The 8,040-nt window shown below is 48.3% G+C and overlaps 1 long non-coding RNA gene across 1 annotated transcript in view; it reads right to left on the bottom strand.

Moving 5' to 3' along the window:
• Nucleotides 1-3,503, bottom strand: part of LOC114628786 — a 67,290-nt gene extending 63,787 nt beyond the window's left edge. Inside the window, exon 1 of the long non-coding RNA XR_003712535.1 lies at nt 3,381-3,503. This is a non-coding gene — a long non-coding RNA (uncharacterized LOC114628786). The remainder of the gene's footprint in view (nt 1-3,380) is intronic.
• Between the last annotated feature and the right edge of the window lie 4,537 nt (nt 3,504-8,040).

Raw genomic sequence — 8,040 nt, 5'->3', positions numbered from 1 at the left:
TCTCTCTCTCTCTCTCTCTCTCTCTCTCTCTCTCTCTCTCTCTCTCTCTGTCCCTCCCTCCCTCCTTAGCAATGGGGTGCAAAAAATAACGAAATAAAGGAAGGAAAGAAAATATATGTACAGAAAAGAGAAAACAGAAGAGAAGAAATGGCAGAAAAGAAAAAAAGAGAGAGAAAAGAAAAATTAGAAAAAAGATCCAGTTTGAGAAACAAAACAAAGACCATCAGATGCACACACACACACACACACACACGCGCGCGCGCGCGCGCCTTCTTATTCTTCATTCTCCTCTTCTTTCTTGTTTCTTCTTCTTTTCTTTTTTCTTCTTTTTTTTCGGGGGGGGGGGGGAAATGGGTTGTATGTGGGGGAGGGATAGTGGGAGGCTGAGTCGATAGACTGGGTGGATGAGGAAGTAATCTCCGTGATTTTTAGCTAGCCCACCTCAGATAGGGAGATGGGGAGGAGGCCGTAGGTCCCTCTGCAGTATTCTAGACCCGGCTCCAGTCCCACCAAGAGTTGGAACTTTACAGATCCAACACAGAGCCTGCCCGGGCCTTGGTGGGGCTCCCCTCCCTGCAGCCACCCCCTTCTCCCAGAAGTGGCTTCGGGTCTTCTCTTACTCATGTAGGCCACTAGGCCTGAAAGAGTCTGAGTACCCCTAGACTCTGCGCGGAACGTTTAGGAACTCTGCGTTTACATCGCTGCCTTCCAGAGCAAACTCTAAGAAGCCGGTATTCGGCTGCGGAAACCCGGGCGCAGTGTAGTGCCCTGGAGCGCCACCTCGCTTCGGAAACTGGAATAACGTGATCAAGCCTTCCACGCTCCTGAAGCCTAACTCGTTCTTTTTCCTTTATTAAAATCTCCAAAGAAGCCGAAACGCACAGGCCTCTTTCTCAACTGGTGAAAAACAAAACAAAACAAAACAAAACAAAACAACAAAAAACCCTCAACATTTGTGACACACAAATCTGTAGATGTGCAATGGAAGAAAAATTCAGAAGCATACTTTGACTAATCAACGGTAGTCACCTAAGCTGCATTCAGAGAAAAGATAAAATGAATGAGACACGTAGTCAGGTGGCCTCCAGTTCATGCTGCGGTGTGTTTTAAGTCATTCCGCTGAGGCGGATGCAAATGTCTTCCATGAAGCAGAGGCCTATGGAGTTATAACAACCTCCCAGATATGATTTCTACAGACATCCATTCATTCTGACCCCTGGGGTATCACAGAGGCTTTGCCAGGACGGTGGCTGGCCTATTGGAGCCTGGTTCCTCTCCATTTTCAGCCTTGCTGAGACATAATCAGCAAACGCAGTCCCCTGCACGTCTGCCTTTCGACCAATGAAAATAGCAATGGCCAGGAATTATGAATTACACAACATTATTTTCCTCCAATGTGCAACTGGCTATTTGCCCTTGTTTCAACCAGTTTGCCAGTTTATCTACGCTTAAATGCATCCACTGGACTAGACTATAGAATATACAGAAAATTAACTCACTGATATGCTATGGTGAGTTTTTGTTTCATTTTCTTTTCACCTCAGAGCCAAGTGTAATAAGAAACAACACCCTTCCCAGACTGAAAATAAATTTTGAATGTGGAGCATCCTGCTTTTGGACCAGTGAAGGGCTGCAGCTGCATGGCTTATCTGTTTTGAAGGCAACATGAAACTATGAACCTTCCATCTAATGTAGTTTTGACTTATGTGTTTGATCTCTCTCTCTCTCTCTCTCTCTCTCTCTCTCTCTCTCTCTCTCTCTCTCTGTGTGTGTGTGTGTGTGTCTGTGTCTGTGTGTCTGTGTCTGTGTGTGTGTGTGTGTGTGTGTGTGTGAGAGAGAGAGAGAGAGAGAGAGAGAGAGAGATTCCACAGGTAAAAACAATGGCCAGCCTGAGGACTGTTGGTGGAGGGAGAGACAAGGTGGTGGTATCTAAGCCCCTATATTTTCTACCTGAGCAAGTAGAACTTAGCCTTTTAGGAAAGTGTGCTTCTTGGAGTTGGTAGGGTGATCCCTGGGCAGGAGATGGAGTGTGTGCTCTGCCTCTCGACAAGCTGGGCTCCATGAGCGGCAGATTAGAAGGTTCTCAGGGCTCCCGCTCAGAAATTATAGGGCTGCACCAGGAAAATAGCCAGTTTAGTTTTCTGGCTGGCTTGTCCCTTTTCCACTAAGTTAAAACAGGTTCCTGAGAGATCATGCTTGAGAGAGATCTCAGATTCCTAGCAAGACTTTCCAGGGGCCAGCTGCAGAGGGGTGGCCAGGTTTTTGCCAGTTCCTAGGCTTTGGGGTGAGAATGCTAACTTGTGGAAAAGATGGTTGCTGACAGATTCTGGGAGCTAAGTGGCAACTCCTGAGAGGACCCTAGCATCCACTGAGACAGGCAATAAGGTGCAGCGACAAAAACAGAAGGAAGAAAGTTCACAAGAACTTTAAGCCACAAGGCTCCAATTTGAAGGAGGTTCTGAATCCTAAATCGGAAACTTTTACTCCTCTCTTTCCCGTTCTCTCCATTTCTTTCTCTTCCACGCGCCTCTTCTCGATTCATATTTTTCTGAGATCAGCCACCCCCACTCCCACCCCACCCCCACATACAGGCATACACACACAAAATAAAGCCTGGGGATTAAAAAATGATTTTCTTGCTATTACACTTCCCACCGCAAGATGCGGTGCAAGAGTTAGTGTTACAGCTATGCCAGTGTTTCCCCCCACGCAAGCCACACATGCAGACGGGGTTACTAATGACTCCGAAATTAGAGTGAGCCTGCGCCTGGGAGAAGGAGGAGAGAAGAGAGTAGGAAGAACTACCGAGAAGAGGGACAATTTTCACTAGAGGACCAGGGTGGGGGGCGAATCGCCATTTAATCGTGTCTAATAGTCTAATCAGTATACCAGATTTCAAGCTTCTCTCTGCTTAAAAGTGTGAGCTAGAGAGAATTCAGGAACCTTTTAACCACTCCTTTTTTGGGGGCATATTAATAACAATTATGTTTACAGTTATATGAAACACTCTCCTTTGGGAGGGATCAAACATTAGAAATCGCTTAGTACTAGACTCTAGGCTACTCCAGGACTCAGGCCCTTTGAAGGCTGTGGGGGCCTAGTCATCAGTTACCCAAGGGCCTATATGCAAGGCAGGGAGGCCAAAGAAACTCAAGGCTGGCTCCTCTATTAGGGCACACGAACGGACAAACGCCTGTGAAGAATTGGGGGACCCAGGAGGACCCATTCCGGCTCTGGAGCAGCCGGCAGGTGCAGCAGCCAGCAGTCGCCGGCCCGGCCTGCGCTAGATGTTAGCGAAATGTCCCTTCGGGCTCGGAACTCCCCTGTGCCCTCCCTTGGGACCAGCTATTTAGGGGTGCATGAAGTTTCGAGATTCCTACCGTGGCCCAGGCTGGTCCCACTGCCCTGCAGTCTGCTTCTGCACCCCGGGGCACACGAGGGCATCCCCTCGGGGCTGCGGCCCTTTGAACCAGGGAGCCCTTAGCTCCCTCTTGGACGCGCGGAGCTCGCTGTAGGCCCGGCAGCGGAGCGGAGTGTGGGTGGCGGGTGGGGTTGAAGGGGAGTGGGGGAGGCGGGAGGGACAGAGGGGCGGAGGCGGGAGCAGGGCGTTAAGCCTGGAAGCTTGGCTGTTTACCCAAATGATTTTCTTTTCAGGCCGGAGACGCCAATGAGACAAGATCAAACTGCCCTCCAAGCAGTGTGTGTGGGGCGTGAGTGTGTGTGTGTGTGTGTGCCCCCTTTGCAAGCGAGGCTTTGTGAATGGGGACTCCAGAACTCTGGCTGAGAGGGAGACGCGCGACCGACCGGGCCACCGGCCACCAGCGCCTCCTCCCGGGGGCTTGGGAAAGCTTGGTGTGTAGCGCGCCTTAGTTCATGGAAGGACAGCCCAGGCGTGCATTAGTCCGAACAGACTGTGAAAGAGAACCAAACACAGAGATGGGCTGCAGAGAGCTAAGGCCCGCATCCTTAAAGATCAAGATGGGAGATTCAAGGTCATGTGGGGGTAGAAGGACAGAATATAAACCCCATTGTCCTTCCAACCCGTTGATTTTTGAGCCATCTAAAGCCTCCATCTAACTCCTTGGGCCATCGGTTTCTTCCTGACTCCCTGGCTCCAGATCTATTGCCTGAAAATTGGGCCAAGGTTTTGGCGATTTAGGTACAATGCAGACTGTGAAGTGCGCTGCTAGGACAGCGCCTGGGTCTTCGAACCACAACATGGTTGAGGATCAATAGGACAAAGCTTGTCTATCTTAACAAAATTTTTTATTTTTAAAGGAACCTAGACCCCCAAAATATTCATTAGCTGGGCAGAAAGAAAGAAAGAGAGAAGAGGAGCGTATGACCCCGGTTAAATTTGAGCTACAGCGCTGTCATCCTGCATGTGACTCCTTCCTGTAGCTGACCCAAAGAGCCATGGGGGGCTAAAAGGTCGTTTGGTATGACATATGTGCCAGTAAAAAGAACGGTAAGACAGAACTGTATTTCTTGAGGTTGAACTACAATTAAAAAATGGTAACATGGCCATTGTACCTATATTTTCTACTTCTCAAAGTTCGTTCTCTAAAAGGGGCCACACTGAAAGCTTACCCAAGGAATCTGGAAGAAGATGGCTTCATTTCAATGTGATTAAGGTCCGGGTCTCTATTACCCCTTGATGTCCTCATCCTTCTCCCTCATATGCTTAGCCACTGGAATCCTTTGCATGATTGGGGGGAGACAAGAAGCTAGGTTCTGAGTCTTCTTCATCAAGAGTAGCATCCCCTCCCCCACTCTCTTTGGAACAGAAACTCCATTGCCCCATTCTCAGAAAGCTCTTATTTAACCAAAACCCTCCTTTCTTGGTGCTGACCCAAGGGGGGCACACTGGGGAGCTGTTGAGACTTGCTTCAGGCTTCTATGCTCCCCATTGTGGACTTCCCACCTTCCTTCCAAAATGTCTCAGTTGGAGGTTGAGTCTAGGACTGAAGGACCAGAGGCAGCCAATAACCCAGTCACACCAAGACAAAGTAAAGATTGGTCTGAGGACTTGCCGGCATGGTGGCTGGTCTGAAGTAAGTGTGTGTGTGTGTGTGTGTGTGTGTGTGTGTGTGTGTGTGTGTTAGGAGGAGGAGAGGAGGTTGCTTATTTGGCATGAAAACCAGCTACATTTATTGAGACTACTGTCTCAATGTGTCCATCATTGACCTTTATCTGGGGTAGTTTCCAGACCTGACAACAAATGAATGGTTCTGGCCAACGAAGGGTAGGTCTTGAAGCAAGGCAGCCAGGCTGGGGAAGCAGGCAACCAGATAAATGAGGTTACACGGCTAGGCCTAGATCATAGTTTCTCTGATGGACATACTGCCCAGTACAGGGCAGCAGGGTGCTGTGCTGGGCATCAGGGAAATCGAAGAGGTTCCAAACCCAAGGTATGCCCATCAGCAATCCCAATTCTTTCCTGACAACTGTGGTTCTTGCGGCTCCAAGCCTCTGGACTAGGGAGACAGAAGGGCAGTACCGTATTCTTCTTCTCGCTGGAATCCTGAGAGGAAAGTCGGGTGTGGGCCTGCGGTGTCTGGGTATGGGTAGGAACCAATTGCTAGTCACCCAGAGGCCAGGTCCACATCTTGAGCGTCCAACTGCACAGGTGTCTGCTAATACCTCTGCTCCAAGCTAGATGAGCTTCTCTTGAGTGCCAGGGGGCGCTTGACTGACTCCAGTGCATGACCAGCCAGAGGGGCTCTCCAGTGTTGGCATCTGGGTGCATGCCCAACCAAGGGCCCAGGGAGAAGGGACTGAGACAAGGCACAAGGCACTGTCCTGGCTGCCCCTTGCCACACACAGGTCATTCCAGTCCCCACCCCCTCTGGGCTTCTCCAGCTTCTCTGCCACAGGGAGAATTTCCCCCCCATTTTCCTAAAGCTGAGGGCCAGAGACTAGATAGTAACCTGGTGCCGGTGGCATGCCCCCCTGAGCGTAGAAAACACCAGGCGCTGTGCTGTCTGGAGACAAAAGATCTGAGCTGGCTGGGTCCAGCAGGCCCAGACACTGCGTCTTTCGCACCCGCCTCCACCTTTGCAGAGGCAGCAGGAGCAGGTGGAGGCAGGGGCGCTAAGGAGCAGAGAACTTTTATTGATTTCCTAAATTGAACACCTCCGAGTCCGCGGGCAAAGGCAGGGCCAGGCATCTGTTCCAGAAAAATAAAATCTGCCCCCGGCACCCAGCCATCCATCCTCCTGTAAAGGCTGCTCGTTGCTGGTTTTTTCCTCCTACATGTCTCATAGAAAATCACCTGGCAGCTAGGAAATGCTCGCCCCTGGTATCGACCTGCAGGCGTTACTTCTTCCCTAAAAACAGCTCTTGTCTTCTCTTTCTCTACTAGCCCCCAGGGAGAATTCACTGGCTTTAGCATTAAGGAGTGGGAAAAAAAAATCTTTACATCCTCTCTAGGTGTAAGATGCTATAAGAATTAAGGAGGGCTGCTGGTGCTCCACATACCCCCCCCCCTGCTGCTGCTGCACCTGGAAAGGCAGCTCTGAGAAGAAGAAATAGTCTTTTCCTACAGTCTATCATTCTGCTACCACAAATATCCCAATGTGAGAAATACCCCAGGCTTGAGAATATTGATAGATGATAGTAGCGATATTCACAATCGATCCTTTAATAGGCAGACGTCATAAATCATGTTCAGTGCCCTGACAGAATGGTACTTCACTTAATAATATAATTAAGATGAAAACTCCAGAGGTACTGACGCAGCAGCTATTGATAGCTTAAAAAAATGCATTCTGGATACCATTGTGGGATACAATAGGACTTTGAGAAAATACAACCTCTTTCCAAAAGATAGAGTCTTACCAGTGTTCCATCGCTGAGCTCCTTTGGCTTTGGTTACCAACCTCATTCTCAACACATCTCTCTCCTCCAGTCATATACACTAAGGATAGACCTTCTAACCTTGAATGTGGACTTTAAAGAATTCTCAAGAGACTTAAGAAAAATAGTTTGTTGTTGTTGTTGTTGTTGTTTTCAATACACTTACATCCCTTAATAAAGTATTGTTTTTCAAATTACACATAGAAGACAGCACATACAGATATCTCAGGCAGCTCCTGAATCCTAGCCTGTGCCCTCTCCAGTAGACTGCTCCTCCAGTCAAAGCCATGGGCCTCAGGATAGGTAGCAAGGTCCTGAGAAATATCACAAAGTGATAGGCTCCTATCCCAGGGTAGGAGTCTGCCATCTGTATCATGGGTAGAGTTGATTAGAAGTGCAGCTTGAAATAATTCTAAAGAGTGGAATATTAATCAAATCAATCAGCGCTGACAAATGAGAAATATCTTATAGTTAGTAGCAATTTACAACTTTGTTATTAGTTAAGAATCACCTGCCTTGTAACAGTAATTAATAACACAGAGAAGAACCACTTGGAAATCCCCCTGCTATTCTTCTCATTTCCCTCTGTCTCTTAAGGAAGGAAAGAGAAAGGAAGCAAATGAGTGATCAGCAGAAAGGGGGGGGGGAGGAGAGAAACGCTGCATTTGTGGGGAAAACAAAACTGGAAAATATGAAAAAGGGTGTAGGGAAAGGAGATTAATCTCATGGGAAGATATCAGGAAATAGAGAAAATAAAGAGGGAGAGCTAATAAATTGAAAAATAAATTCTATAACCATATGCCATAAGCTGGCTAAAGGTTGAGTTTCACATGGCCCAGAAATGCCATCAAAATGAACAGTGCTGAAACGAGCAGTATAGCCCCAGAGCCTAACTCAGCCCTGAATTCCAGGCAGAGCTCAGGGCATTGTCTGTCTTGCTGTCCTTAACAATGTATTTCTTTACGGTCCAGGAGCAGACTGTGCAGGCTCTTTCCCAAATTCCATCCCTGGAGACCCAACAGGCTTTCATGTGTCTAGTATCATGTCTCTTCTAGGTCCTAGATCATCCTATCCCACACTTCTCTCTCTCTCTCTCTCTCTCTCTCTCTCTCTCTCTCTCTCTCTCTCTCTCTCTCACACACACACACACACACACACACACAGACACAGACACACAGACAC

The sequence above is a fragment of the Grammomys surdaster genome, unplaced genomic scaffold (assembly GCF_004785775.1).
Source record: "Grammomys surdaster isolate TR1022 unplaced genomic scaffold, NIH_TR_1.0 271, whole genome shotgun sequence".
Taxonomy (NCBI): Eukaryota; Metazoa; Chordata; class Mammalia; order Rodentia; family Muridae; genus Grammomys; species Grammomys surdaster.
This window is presented reverse-complemented; position numbering and strand designations above follow the sequence as displayed.